The 14,621-nt window shown below is 45.0% G+C and overlaps 1 pseudogene; it reads left to right on the top strand.

The window, feature by feature from the left end:
- The window catches only part of LOC121539149, a 36,033-nt pseudogene extending 21,810 nt beyond the window's left edge, over positions 1 to 14,223 (top strand).
- The last annotated feature ends 398 nt before the right edge of the window (positions 14,224 to 14,621 follow it).

Raw genomic sequence — 14,621 nt, 5'->3', positions numbered from 1 at the left:
ACCATGTCTTAAAGTAATGATGGACTGTCATTTCTCTTTGCTTATTTGAGCTGTTCTTGCCATAATATGGACTTGGTATTTTACCAAATAGGGCTATCTTCTGTATACTACCCCTACCTTGTCACAACACAGCTGATTGGCTCAAACGCATTAAGAAGGAAAGAAATTCCACAAATTAACTTTTTACAAGGCACACCTGTAATTGAAATGCATTCCAGGTGGCTACCTCATGAAGCTGGTTGAGAGCTGTGCAAACCTGTCATCAAGGCAAAGGGTGGCTACTTTGAAGAATCTCAAATATAAAATATTTTTTGATTTGTTTAACACTTTGTTTGGTTACTACATGATTCCATATGTGTTATTTCATTGTTTTGATGTCTTCACTATTATTCTACAATGTAAAAATAAAGAAAATAATGAGTAGGTGTGTCCAAACTTTTGACTGGTACTGTATATATCATGGTGTACAAGACGCATGTCTGATTCGCGCATGTCTGAGTGGACCAATCCATTGTGGGGATGGTACAGTCCATCACTCCAAGACGTGCTACTGAAATTGTATATGGTTATGTTACATCAGAACAATGGTGCAACACTAATAAAAATTAATATTATTTTATAACAAATTTGCTTTCTCCCGCGTTGGAAAGTGGTTGCTGTCTGCGGTTCTGAAAGACATCAGTGTGCTGTTGAATTGGCACCTTTTCCTAGACCATGTTGCTATGTACATAATAGCAAAGTTAACCAGCATATTGGTGTTGAGAACAATGCGGCGGAGGCAGCAGCAGAATGAGGAGATGAGAAAACAGCCCTTGCCTTATTGTCTAAGAAAAGTGAGGAGAGAGGAAACTCCACCTTAATTAGGTCTATAATCAATAGCCTAACTGTTAAATGTGCCTGACTTTATGAATCATCCATATATACTACCATTCAAAAGTTTGGGGTCACTTAGAAATTTCCTTGTTTTTAAAAGAAAAGCAATTTTTTGGTCCATTAAAATAACATCAAAAGGCGACTCCGGGACCTTCTAGGCAGAGTTGCAAAGAAAAAAGTCCAGTGTCTGTATTCTTTTGCCTTTTATTTTTATTGGCCAGTCTGAGATATGGCTTTTTCTTTGCAACTCTGCCTAGGTCAGCATCCCGGAGTCGCCTCTTCACTGTTGACGTTGAGACTGGTGTTTTGCAGGTACTATTTAATGAAGCTGCCAGTTGAGGACCTGTGAGGCGTCTGTTTCTCAAACTAGACACTCTAATGTATTTGTCCTCTTGCTCAGTTGTGCACTGGGGCCTCCCACTCCTCTTTCTATTCTGGTTAGAGCCAGTTTGTGCTGTTCTGTGAAGGGAGTAGTACACAGCGTTTACGAGATCTTCAGTTTCTTGGCAATTTCTGCATGGAATAGCCTTCATTTCTCAGAACAAGAATAGACTGACGAGTTTCAGAAGAAAGTTATTTGTTTCTGGCCATTTTGAGCCTGTAATTGAACACACAATTGCTGATGCTCCAGATACCCAACTAGTCTCAAGAAGGCCAGTTTTTTATTGCTTCTTTAATCAGCACAACAGTTTTCAGCTGTGCTAACATAATTGCAAAAGGGTTTTCTAATTATCAATTAGCCTTTTAAAATGATAAACTTGGATTAGCAAACACAACGTGCTATTGGAACACAGGACTGATGGTTGCTGATAATGGGCCTCTGTATGCTGATAAAAAATCAGCCGTTTCCAGCTACAATAGCCATTTACAACATTAACAATGTCTATACTGTATTTCTGATTAATTTGATGTTATTTTAATGGACAAAAAAATTGATTTTCTTTCGAAAACAAGGACATTTTTAAGTGACCCCAAACTTTTGAACGGTAGTGTATATCTACAGAAATAAGACAGATCCTGTTTCTGTTGCCTGTTTTGAGTGTTTGTTTAATAGCCTACTGATTCCGTGAGCACCAAGCTTCATGCAATGACATGTCAAGTAAACAAAATTGGCTGTTATTAATCTTTGCTTTGCTGTAATAAAGGCTCTCCACTTTTTTTCCCCGTTAGAACAGTCTCTGGTATTATTTATCATTCATTTAGTGTTGTTTACATTTTTCCAAATTGTCCAAAAAATATTTACAATAATAATGCTCCTTTTTCTTGATATCATCTTATTGTTTTTATTACTATTATTATTACGATCATCATTATAATAATAAGTCATGTCATTATCATTAGTAGGCTTAGTATACTGTAGCAGCCTTGTATAACAATCATTGAGCTGTAGGCCTAAGAGCACATCCTGTTTAGTCTTAATACCGTAACTTACTTAGGCCTATATTTCAATATTTATATAGGCTACTGTATCAATCAGTCATTCATTCAGTTAATGTCATCACACAGCATATGAGTCATTCATGATTTTAAATGCAATCAAGCATTTTAGTTTTAAAATAAAATTAAAGCGAGCCTGGAATAATTAGCTTAAACAATAAATAAACCTTTCCATTTTAGTCTTTGCTGTAATAAAGGCTTGGCAAAAACGTCACAACACACTCTCTGGTATGCTTAGAATTTATTTAGTGTTGTTTACATTGTTCCAAACGGTCAGAAAAATTATATTGTAATCTAATAGCACCTGTTTGGCACACATAATATCTACGCATAGCGCTAGCTCCTTACCTTATTTTTCTTGATCTCCAGTATTTTTCACAACTAGTCAAATTTATTCCACACATCTGACTTCCCCTTTACCTCCTGAGCAAACAGTAGCTTAAACATTCCCCCGTTTTCGAGTTTATTTGTCACGTCCTCTGCATCTATTTTCCTGTTACGGTGTTCGGAGTTTGTTATAACCAATTTATTAATGTGATTATGATATGCTATAGGTCCTATTGGTCATGTGCATGTGATGCATACATGTGTCACGTAAAGAGAGCAAGGGTTGAGGGAATAGGGAATGTTTTTCCTAAACAAATGAGGGATTTCGGTAACAGAACTTTTCAGTCAGAAATGGCTGTAATTATGTTGCAGCTTCAGCAACGCGATAAACACTGTGGTGGTCACTGCAGCAGGGAGGAGAGAGAGACAACGGGTGCGAGTCACACAGTCACTCGCTGTCTTTTTTTTTTTTTTTTACGGAGCCCGGCCCCACACAATCAAATCAATTGCTGGTCGGACTCCCTCTAGTCATTTGTGTGTCTTAATTATTTAACCAAACAATGTGCTTAAATCATCAGACAAGCTCAGTGAATATAGTTGATTTTATTAAAACACATAAGTGTCTATATATGGAAAAATAGACGTTTAAAATTGATTGGTCGAAAGAACAGAAGACTCTTGGTCGATGAAGATTTTTTTGGGTCAGGGACAGGCCTAACGTGTCAGTACAGTGTGTCGGCAATAGAGAGGCAAGTCTAACATACCCTCCTGTCTGGCTGTGTGTGTAGAAGGGTGTGGAGAGACCCAGAGGGTGTGTGTGTGTGTGTGTGTGTGGCGCAGCACATGTGTATGTGTGGCAGTGTGTGTGTGTGGCAGAGGAGAGGATGGGGGTGGAAGCCAGGAGCTGCCTGCACAAATTAGACTCCGGATGACAAGAGTGGGCTGACACACACACACACACACCACATACACTCCGACAGGAGGGGCAGAGGCAGGCTAAGACAGACAGAGGACGACCGTATCGGGCTCACACACACACAAAACATATGTAAAGTTCTATATGTGTGTGTTGTTGCAGCTGTGGTTTGTTCGCCTGGCCCTGCTCACCAAGCTGAGCCTGTTCCAGAATACTGGAGCCGTTTGGAAACCTGGACCAACCTGAACTCTACTATGAATACTACCCTACTGTATACCCTGGGAGGGAGGTACACACACCACCTACACCGAGCGTACAAAACATTAAGAACACCTTCCTAATATTGAGTTGCACCCACCTCTTTTGCCCTCAGAACAGCCTCAATTCGTCGGGGCATGGACCCTACAAGGTGTGGAAAACGTTCCACAGGGATGCTGGCCCATGTTGACTCCTATGCTTCCCATAGTTGTGTCAAGTTGGCTGGATGTCCTTTGGGTGGTGGACCATTGATACACTTGGGAAACTGTTGAGCGTGAAAAACCTACAGTGTTGCAGTTCTTGACAAAAACCGGTGCGGCTGGCACCTACTGCCATACCCCGTTCAAAGGCACTTAAATATTTTGTCTTGCCCATTAAATATCCTTCTTTAACTGTCTCCTCCCCTTCATCTACATTGATTGAAGTGGATTTAACATGTGACATCAATAAGGGATCATAGCTTTCACCTGGATTCACCTGGTCAGTCTATGTCATGGAAAGAGCATGTTCATAATGTTTTGTACACACAGTGTATACTTCAAATACTAACCAAACGCCCTGAGACCCTCAGGTCAAACCATTGAAATACCCAACCCTGCTAACAACCAAAGACAGCACTTTATTTCAGTGCCACTGGTGTTGTTGTTTTTTCCCTTTTAACTCTGCATGAACAGCTCTCTGATGTAGTGCCATTGCTTTAGTCTTTACAGCCCTAGGGGTTACTGTAGTAGAGGCAATCACTATAGAGTCATGGCCGTGGACACACACACACAGAAAGAGAACCGAGGTGAACACTTGAAGCTACACCACACAGCAGTCCAAGGGGAGAGCAGATTGAATTTCCATTCCTCAATATGAAATGCTTTGTGCTGCCGTAGGTGCCTCCAGATACTGGCAACTGCTTCCTGCCTGGCATCAAAGATTCAGATCTGAAGGTCTGCTGCCCCCATCCAATATCTATTATCCATGATCTCACTCTTAGAAGGAACCTTAGTGGGAACCAAGCACCTCCTCTCAAACAACCAGGATATCCTGTGGAAAAAAAACTGAAACGGCTGATAATCTGTTCACAAAGTGAGAGGAAAAAGTAGAATGTTATTTTTTTACTGGAATTATTTTCAAGATCCGCATCCACAAGTCATAGGTTGTGGCTGAATGATAGGATGTTTCTTTAACTCGTCAGGATGAAACGAGGTTAACCCTTGACCCTTTGTACTGGAGAACATGGCTGTTCTCTCTGTGATGTCACCGTGTGTCACTGCAGAGCTGTAAGGAGAGGAGTCGTGGGTGTTTTCAGGGGTGTTGCTGATTACCAGAGAAGCTGTACACAGACAGACAGAGAGGATGCTCTCTCTGTAGCTACCTGAATGTGTGTCTGATATCAAAGAGCCAGAGATCAAAGACTCGAGCTCAGGCACATGTCTGACTGCTCACCTCTTGGTAGGGGCCTTCCTTCCTCATGGGAGAGGAGGGAGGGTGGGAGGAAGAGAGATTGAGAAAGAGAGGAAGAGAGAGTGAGTGTTGGATAGGTAGATAGAGGGAGATAGGAGGCTTCCTGCTTTTGCAACAATCGTTTCGCAATGCCATCTGTACGTTTCAATGCCATCTGACGTGTGAAGACTCTCTCCTCCTCTCTCTCAGGCTCCATGGTTCCGTTCTCTGTCGCGGGTGCTGCATGCAGAGCTGCCTCAGTACCTGGGGAAACCACAGGAGTCTCTTGGAAAGACTACACAGCATGAGGACTGTCTGTCAGACTGTGAGCACACACACACACACACACACGCTATGTCTTCCTATACTTGTGAGGACTTTTTGGGGACCAACAATTGATTCCCATTCAAAATCCTATTTTCCCTAACCCTAAACCTAACCCCTAACTTCTAACCCTAAACCTAACCCCTAACCCTAATTTTAACCCTAATTCTAACCCTAACCCTAAAATATCATTTTTATAAGTGAGGACTGACAAAATGTCCTCACTTCTCTGAATTTTAGTTGGTTTACTATTCTTCTGGCACTCACAAGTATAGTCAAACGTGTACACATACACAAATACACACTGTGATGTCACGAGAGGCTGTGTCCTGGAGGGACGTTACATCCCCCTGAGGTGGCTGCAAACCCAGACAGCTATGGCTCCATCTGCTGGTATGGTCGGGAACTCCACCCCTCTATGGCCAATCTTCCCACGCAGCTGAAACAGAGTCAGGAGCTGATGAGCTGGAGGTTTTGAAGGGAAGAGACACACTGAGGGTGAGTGTGTGGGTTGTGAAGTAACACAGTCTCCAACCTGGGCTCTCTGGAGGACAAGAGTGCTGCACGTCCACTTCCAAGAGGAATATAAGGATTTGGAGATACTTACCTTTGGGAAATACTCACCTTTGGATATATGCACCTGTGGAAATACGTGAGAGACATTTGGAAGGACTTTTTGCTGGGTTGGCCACTAGCTGCAACGTGGACTACAGTAAGGCTGGGGAAAAGTTAACTGAGCGAGTGAGAACTATGATTTTGGATGTGGAAGAGACATCCCTGAACTGTTAACCCTTAAAGAGCCACAAGAGAACAGAATTTGGTTATATTTTCGTTAATTTCCCAAGACCTTTAATAAAATCCTTGTTTTGTTTAAACCTTGTCTCCTTGCACTACTTGAGCAATCCCGCTGAAAGCTGTGTAGCCTCTCGTGACGTCACAGATGGTGGAGAATACGGGCACGCCAAGCGTTAATAGTGCATGTCAGAGGAGGATACCGAAGGTTTGATCACCCAGTTTTCCAAGTTGGCCGTAGGCTCCCCGCCGACTGAAATGGAGGACATATTGAAAGCCCTTGTTGCTGGCCAGCAAGCCCAGATGCAAGCAAACGTGGCTCTCTTGGAGGAGCAAAAGAAAGCCAACCTTCTGAAGGCAGAGGAATTGCAGTTGCAGAGACAGAGGGTGGTCCAAAATACCCGCCCAATAAAGGCAAGTGACTTTATATCTAAGATGGGAGCTACCGATGACATTGAGGCATACCTGCATGCATTTGAGGCCACGGCCACTAGGGAAGCCTGGCCCAAGCAACAGTGGGTTGGTCTGTTAGCCTTTCTAACCGGGGAATCGCTGAATGCTGTCCGGGACCTGGGCCCTGACCAGGTTACTGACTATGATGCCCTGAAGTCTGAGATCCTCAGCTGAATATGGACTCACAAAGTTTGGTATGGCCCAGCGCTTTCACAGCTGGACCTTCCAACCAGACCAACCTCCTCGGGCGCAGATGCATGAACTTGTCCGAATCGCAAGGAAATGGCTGGATCCGCAGAGGAATACAGCAGCGGCGGTGGTGGAGGCCGTTGTGGTGGATCGTTACACGCGCCCCTGCCTTATGAGGCAAAAACGGTTCATCAGTCAACAGGCCTTGACCACGGCTGATCTGACCGTGGAAGCTGTGGAAAAGTACCAGGCCACAGCGGAGATGCTGAATGCTTCCCGAAAAGACCCCAGGAGTGCGGCCCCACCACAAATGGGAAGAACCCGTCCAAAGGACCCCAAGGTCTCGAACCCAGCCACGCCAGGACTTATCCCCGGCTCCAGGGGGAGCCAGAAACCAGGCGGGTCCAAGAAGAGTACACCAGGAGGGGAAACTTCGACAGTGTTACCGGTGTGGGGAGATGGGACATATCTCCTGGCAGTGTGGGAAACCAGCCGATGAACCTATGCCCACTGCGGAGTCCTTCAGCTCAGCACCCACACACCGCTTTGCCCTCGCTCTTGGGAGTCGAGATGGCGGCCCAGATCGACCCCCACCTGCCCGGTAACTGTGAATCACCATGATGTGGAGGCCTTACTGGATTCTGGTAGCCGGGCCACCCTGGTGCGTAAGGATTTGGTGGGCCCAACGTGTCTGACCCGGGAAAGTCCTCCCAGTTTCCTGTGTCCATGGGGACACCAGAGAATACCCCATTACTGAACTTACAAGACCAGCACACGGGGAACCATACACACGACGGCGGGGGTGGTTGATTCCCCCCCCCGTCCCTGTCCCTAATTGGACGAGACTGCCCAGCCTTTTACCCACTCTGGAGAGAGTCTCAGGAGAGGATAACCCGAGTACCTCGGAAACGGAGAGGCAAGACTCATCCTGGGAAGGCTCCGGTGCAATCCTCCGAGTTACTCACTCCTGCCCGGGCTCTGATAGGGATGGCAGGTGCCCAGACCGACACAGAGACGGAGCTACAGAATCTGGACAAAGAACTGTCTGGTCTGAAGGGGACCGCTGAGAGGTATCGTTTGTTAAAGCAACAGTTAGACATGAAGACAGAAGAGTTAGATATCCTCCAGGCTAAACTCCAACAGAGCTCCTTCCTAAGCAACAGGAGGAGCTGGAGAGGCTGCGCAGGACCATCGAGGAGTGTGAGGAGACCCTGCGCGAGTAGTAAGGAGGTCCAGAAGAAGGCAGAGGAGAAGTACAAGGTGTTGGAGAACAAGATGAAGAATGCGGAGGCAGAGAGAGAGAAGGAACTGAAAGCTGCTCAACAGAAGCTAAACTCTGCTAAAACCAAGGCTGATGCGTTCAGTAAGAAACTCAAGGAGAGACAACAGGAGGCTGAGTCCCTGGTCCTAGAGGTGGAGGAGTTGAAGAGAGAGCAGGCTGGCAAGCACCACGGCAATGCGGACGCCCTCTCCCGGCGTGATGCCTTCTTCGCTGCCTTTACCCGACGAGGACGTCGGTCCCGAGGAGGGGGATGTGTGATGTCACGAGAGGCTGTGTCCTGGAGGGACGTTACATCCCCCTGAGGTGGCTGCAAACCCAGACAGCTATGGCTCCATCTGCTGGTATGGTCGGGAACTCCACCCCTCTATGGCCAATCTTCCCACGCAGCTGAAACAGATCAGGAGCTGATGAGCTGGAGGTTTTTGAAGGGAAGAGACACACTGAGGGTGAGTGTGTGGGTTGTGAAGTAACACAGTCTCCAACCTGGGCTCTCTGGAGGACAAGAGTGCTGCACGTCCACTTCCAAGAGGAATATAAGGATTTGGAGATACTTACCTTTGGGAAATACTCACCTTTGGATATATGCACCTGTGGAAATACGTGAGAGACATTTGGAAGGACTTTTTGCTGGGTTGGCCACTAGCTGCAACGTGGACTACAGTAAGGCTGGGGAAAAGTTAACTGAGCGAGTGAGAACTATGATTTTGGATGTGGAAGAGACATCCCTGAACTGTTAACCCTTAAAGAGCCACAAGAGAACAGAATTTGGTTATATTTTCGTTAATTTCCCAAGACCTTTAATAAAATCCTTGTTTTGTTTGAACCTTGTCTCCTTGCACTACTTGAGCAATCCCGCTGAAAGCTGTGTAGCCTCTCGTGACGTCACAACACACACACACACCAACTTTCTCTTGTGTCCTCCCTCACTTTTGTTTTCTTCCAATAAATGTAGTGATGCATTAATGACTACCTTGCTATGTGTGTGTCCCCTGTTTAAAACTTTCCAACTCCCTGTTTCAACTGATAGATTGTGGATAACCTAGAGCAGGGCTTGTCTGAGGACAGCAGTATGATCAACCTTACCCAGAAGAACAGACAAGGTACAGTATATCACACCCTTATTATCAGACAGACAGTGTTATTCACATGTCATTCCTTTCCCTCTAGCTTTTAACAAGGTCACAAAACAACCATTAAGGTTTAACAACCTATGCAACAAAGTTTGGTTGTAAAGCCACTAATTTGCTGTCAAGCCCGAAATAATGTTAATTTTTTTAGGATCTTATTAATAAACAAGGTTAGAACATCGAGACAGTTGATTTTGGTTTGTGAGAAATAAATCAATATATAAAACATGGTTAAGTTCATCAACACTTCAATAATTGGATGAACAGATGTTTGAGCTCAGGATGTGTGTGTGCAGTATGCTTACTAGTCTCTCCTCTGGACTTAAACCTACCAGTGCAGCGGGATCTGATACAGTGGGTATAGAAAGTCACCACCCCCTTTCCAACATTTTCACGTTTTGTTGATTACAGCATGAAATGAGAACACAAAAAATCAGACTTTCTCTGGCTTTATTTACACACAGTGGGGGAAAAAATCTTTAAAAACTCTGAAAATTAAAATTAAAACAGTAAAATACCCTATTTGGATAAGTGAACATTTCAAAGGCTTTGTCTATCACTCGGAGAACAGTTAAGACCATTATTAAGAAGTGGAAGGCGTATGGCACCACCCAGACCCTGCGTAGATCAGGCCGTCACTCCAAACTGGATGACCGGGCAAGGAGGAGACTGATCAGAGGCTACCAAGAAGCCAATGGCGACATTGAAGGAGCTTCAGGCCTTTATGGCAAAAACTGGTCAATGTGTTCATGTGACCACAATATCACAAGCGCTCCACAAATCTGGCCTCTATGGGAGGGTGGCAAGACAAAAAACACTCCTCAAAAAAAAGCCCCATCAAGTCTCAATTGAGCTTTGCCAAAAGCACATTGTAGATTCCGAGGCCAACTGGCAAAAGGTGCTGGGGTCAGATTAAACCAATATTTTTTGGCCTGAACGCAGTAAACGATATGTCTAGCGAAAACCCAATACATCTTCCCACCCAAAGAACACCATGCCTACAGTAAAAGCATGGCGGTGGCAGCATCCTGTTGTGGGGGTGTTTCCAGACACTTGTCAGGATAGAAGGGAAAATGGACAGTGCAAAATACCGACAGATTCTTGAGGAGAACCTGCAGCCCTCTGCCAGGAAGTTGAAAATGGGAAGATGGTTCACGTTTCAACATGGCTATGACCCAAAGCACACCGCCAAAGCAACCGTACAGTGGCTGAAGGACAACAAGGTGAATGTCCTCGAGTGGCCTAGTCAGAGCCCTGACCTAAATCCCATCGAGAATCTGTGGAATGACTTGAAGAGTGCAGTCCATGAGCGGTCACCATGCAATTTGACTGAGCTTGAACAATTCTGCAAGGAACAATGGGCAAATATTTCACAGTCTAGGTGTGCAAAGTTAGTAGTAGATGTATTCAAAGAGACTCATGGCTGTAATTCAAGCAAAAGGTGGTTCCAACAAGTATTAACTCAGGGGGGTGTTCACTTAACCAAATAGGGTATTTTGCTGTTTTAATTTAAAGAGTTTAATAAAGAGTTTTTTTAGATATTTTTTTGCACTTGGATAATGTGGGTTACTGTGTGTAAATAAAGCCGGAAAAAGTCTGATTTTATGTGTTTTCATTTCAGGCTGTAAGGCAACAAAGGGTGAACATTTTGAAAGGGGGTGGTGACATTCTATACCCACTGTAGTTGCACCTCTCAATAGACCCCCACTGAGTGATTGCCTCAGTCAACTGAACACACACAGGTTCACTATACACATAGTGTACACACCAAGCACAATCAGGCCCATTCAAACAAACCCGCTGACAGCCTAAACAATTAGCCTTAGGAGAGAAAGACAGAGTGTGTGTGGAGAGAGAGAGGGTGTCACAGTGCCTTCTCTCCCTCTATAATTCCTTCTCTCAGGCAATTCATTGATGGGTTGGAAGGTGGTAGGAATACTTGTGTGATGAGGGGAGCGGTAGTTGGATAGAGCGATAGGAGAGGAAAGCTGAGGGGGTGCTATAATTGCACTACTATGCATTTGGTGTGTGTTATGGTCAACTGTATTTTTGTACAGCGGAATATCGAATGAATGAATGAATGAATAGTCCCGAAAGCTACCTGGGTAAATGAGTCAGAAATTACTGAAATTATACCAATTTCTCCTCCTGTGTGTTGCAGAATCTCTTCAGCTGTGGAGGTCTCGTCTGAGTCGGGTCATGTACTCCATGGCTAACTGTCTGCTCATGAAGGTGTGTGTGTACACAGGTGTGTGAGGAGGGACTAACAGTCTGTGTAAGGAGAGCTGCACAGATCTACCATAGTCTTCTGTGTGTATGCGCATACACACAACAACTCGAACACACACATTCATTGACATACTTAGACACACATTCCTACATGCCCACAGTCACAGATTCACATACATGCCTGTCCAGGGCTGTCAGGAAGCTAGCAGAGAAATTAGAAGAATGGATGACGACCAGCGAGACACACGCACACACAAAATGGCTAATAAGAGTTATTAGGTTTTAGCAGCATTGTTTTGGTGCAGTGAGTGGGTGTGTTTGGAGAGGTCTTGTCAGGGACGTGTGTCTGGTTCAGTTCTCTTCATTCTACCTTCCCCTCAGTCCTGCCCTCTGTCTAAACACATTTTAACAGTGGAACAGCCAGGCGGATGCTAGCTAGAGCATATCCTGCACCAAGACACTGTGTATCTGTCCTGCCAGTTCAACACATCTTCAGTAGTGTCATCACCCACAGAGTCAAATGAAGAAACGGTGAAACACTAAACTATCATGCAACAAAACTGCCATTCTGCTTGATGATCAGACTATCATGGACTGGAGTTGTAAAATAATTAACAGATGCAGAACACTACCCATCGAGGAACACACAGTGTCCATCTGGCACACAAGACATGATCATCTTTTTGATGAAGACTGCATTCATCATGTTTAATTTACTTCTATACTTTATACAGCACTAGAGAATCCTGTCTAACGATGTTTCTTGTTAGTGATTGTTGTGTTGTTTGTGTTGGTCTTTAGATGTATGATGGCAGACCACAGGCTTCCCAGTAGTATCCCATAGGATCACCCTGACTGGATTCTTTGTGAGTGGGAGATAGAGGGAGAAATAGAGGAAGCAAGGGAAAGTGGGAGAGTGTGTTCTGTCCGGGGACAATTGAGAGAGCCACAGTGCCATCAGCTGGTGGTAACATGGATGTACACACAGACACACACACTGCACCAACTCACCGCACGACCTCTCTCCTTCTATCCCCAGCTTGATAGCAGCCGTGCTCAGCCGTTCAGTCAGCATGTGAGCGATGTAATGTGTGGTACACTGTGACCAGGGACACCTTGCCCTGCTAATGGTCAGTACACCTGATTAATTTTCTCTCCCCCCCCTTGTCTTTCTCTGTCTCCAGGACTATGTTCTAGCTGTAGAGACATATCACTCCATCATCCAGTACGAGCCCCAGCAGAGAGTGCAGCTGCTGAGTGGGATAGGACGCATATTCCTGCATGTAAACATGCACACACACACACACACCTTTCTCACATGCCTTTCTCTTTGAACTACAACTACTTTTCCCTCAACATAATGCCAATGTGTTTTAGTTTTAATTGTTATTTTTGACCAGATTGGAGACATTAAAACAGCAGAGAAGTATTTGCTAGATGTGGAGAAAGCCTCTCTGAAGAAGGGAGGTGGACCTACAGACACACGCGGTTTGATGAACAGGTACGAATGAGTGTAAATAATGACTACTTCTGAGATGAATGTATCTGTAATTCTGTCAACCATCTCTCACTGTTCTAGTATGTGAGTTGGCACAGGGGATCACACTTGGGTATTTGCCACTTTGTGATGCTTTGCTAGGAGACACAATGGTGCCATTCACACTGTGTTGATTGACATTGCTGTTAATTCCTGTCACGTGGCTGATTGTCACATCTTCACACAGAATCACTGATGTAACCCAGCTGACATGTGTGCGTTGGGTTTCAGGTCCTTTGTCTACCTCAGTCAGAACAACTACTCAGAGGCACACTCCTCCTTCACAGAGGTCCTGAAGATCGACCCCAAAAACCCTGTGGTAGGTAATCACGCAATCTATAACTTTATGACAGCTATACTTGATTAACTTACTCATACATTTTCTAGAATACATCAGAAGCTGTACATTCTTAGAGACTGTAAATGAATGCACTCTAGTTTGAGACCAATCTCTCCCCTTTGCTGCATGGTATATCCCCTCTCCTCAGGCGAGAAAACAGCATTCCTCTCTTCTCCTCAGGCAATAACCGTGTCTTCTCCCCTCTCTCCCTAGACAAATAACATCTTTCTTATCTCTCCTCTCTGCAGAGTCCTTCTCCCTCAGGAAAATGACTCTTTACTCTCCTTCTCTGTCTTCACACACATGCCAATAACCCCCTCTCTTTCCTCTCCTCTCCTCTCCCTACATGCAAATAACTCATTTCTGCATTATCCCCTATCTATGCAGACATACAATGCCTTTCTCCCTCTTTCAGTAGAGCAATACCACTTCTGCCCCTTTCTCTCCCTGCAGGTTGATAACCTCGCTCTCTCCTCTCCCCCTATAGGCAAATAACAACGTGGCGGTGTGCCTGTCTGAAGTGGTCCCTGAGCCAGCTGGAGGGCCTGGTGCAGCAGGACCCTGCCCTGAACCTCCATGAGAACATCCTCTTCAACCTCGCCACCATGTACGAGCCGTCCCGCTCCACCCAGAAGAAACAGGCCCTGCTGGAGTCAGTGGCCTGCAGAGAGGGAGACAGCTTCAACACAGTGCCTCAAACTGGTGTAGAGGGGAACCAGGGAGGTATGGGACCCTTGTAGGTCACTATTAAGACTGGAGCAAAACAATTGCAAGCACAGGGGGGCCATCAGGAGTGTAGTGTCCTAGTCTTGAGTTTCATAAGACTCCACTAAACAACATGGCCATTACCCTGCCTGAACTCCAGAGCAGGCACACAAACTGTCCCCTCAGTGCAGGCAAATCCACTCCCACGTTATAGTAGTAATGACGCAAATTATAATGATTGTGTGACTAACATCACAAGTGAATGCTGATAGGATATATATGTGAATACATACAGTACAATGTTTTTAGACGAGGGAGACATTTTGCATTGCTGTGTGATTAAGACCGGAGTACATCATCAACCTGAAATCATGTTACTTCCCCCTAGATCTGTGACTTTT

The sequence above is a fragment of the Coregonus clupeaformis genome, unplaced genomic scaffold, assembly GCF_020615455.1.
Source record: "Coregonus clupeaformis isolate EN_2021a unplaced genomic scaffold, ASM2061545v1 scaf1849, whole genome shotgun sequence".
Lineage (NCBI taxonomy): Eukaryota > Metazoa > Chordata > Actinopteri > Salmoniformes > Salmonidae > Coregonus > Coregonus clupeaformis.
This window is presented reverse-complemented; position numbering and strand designations above follow the sequence as displayed.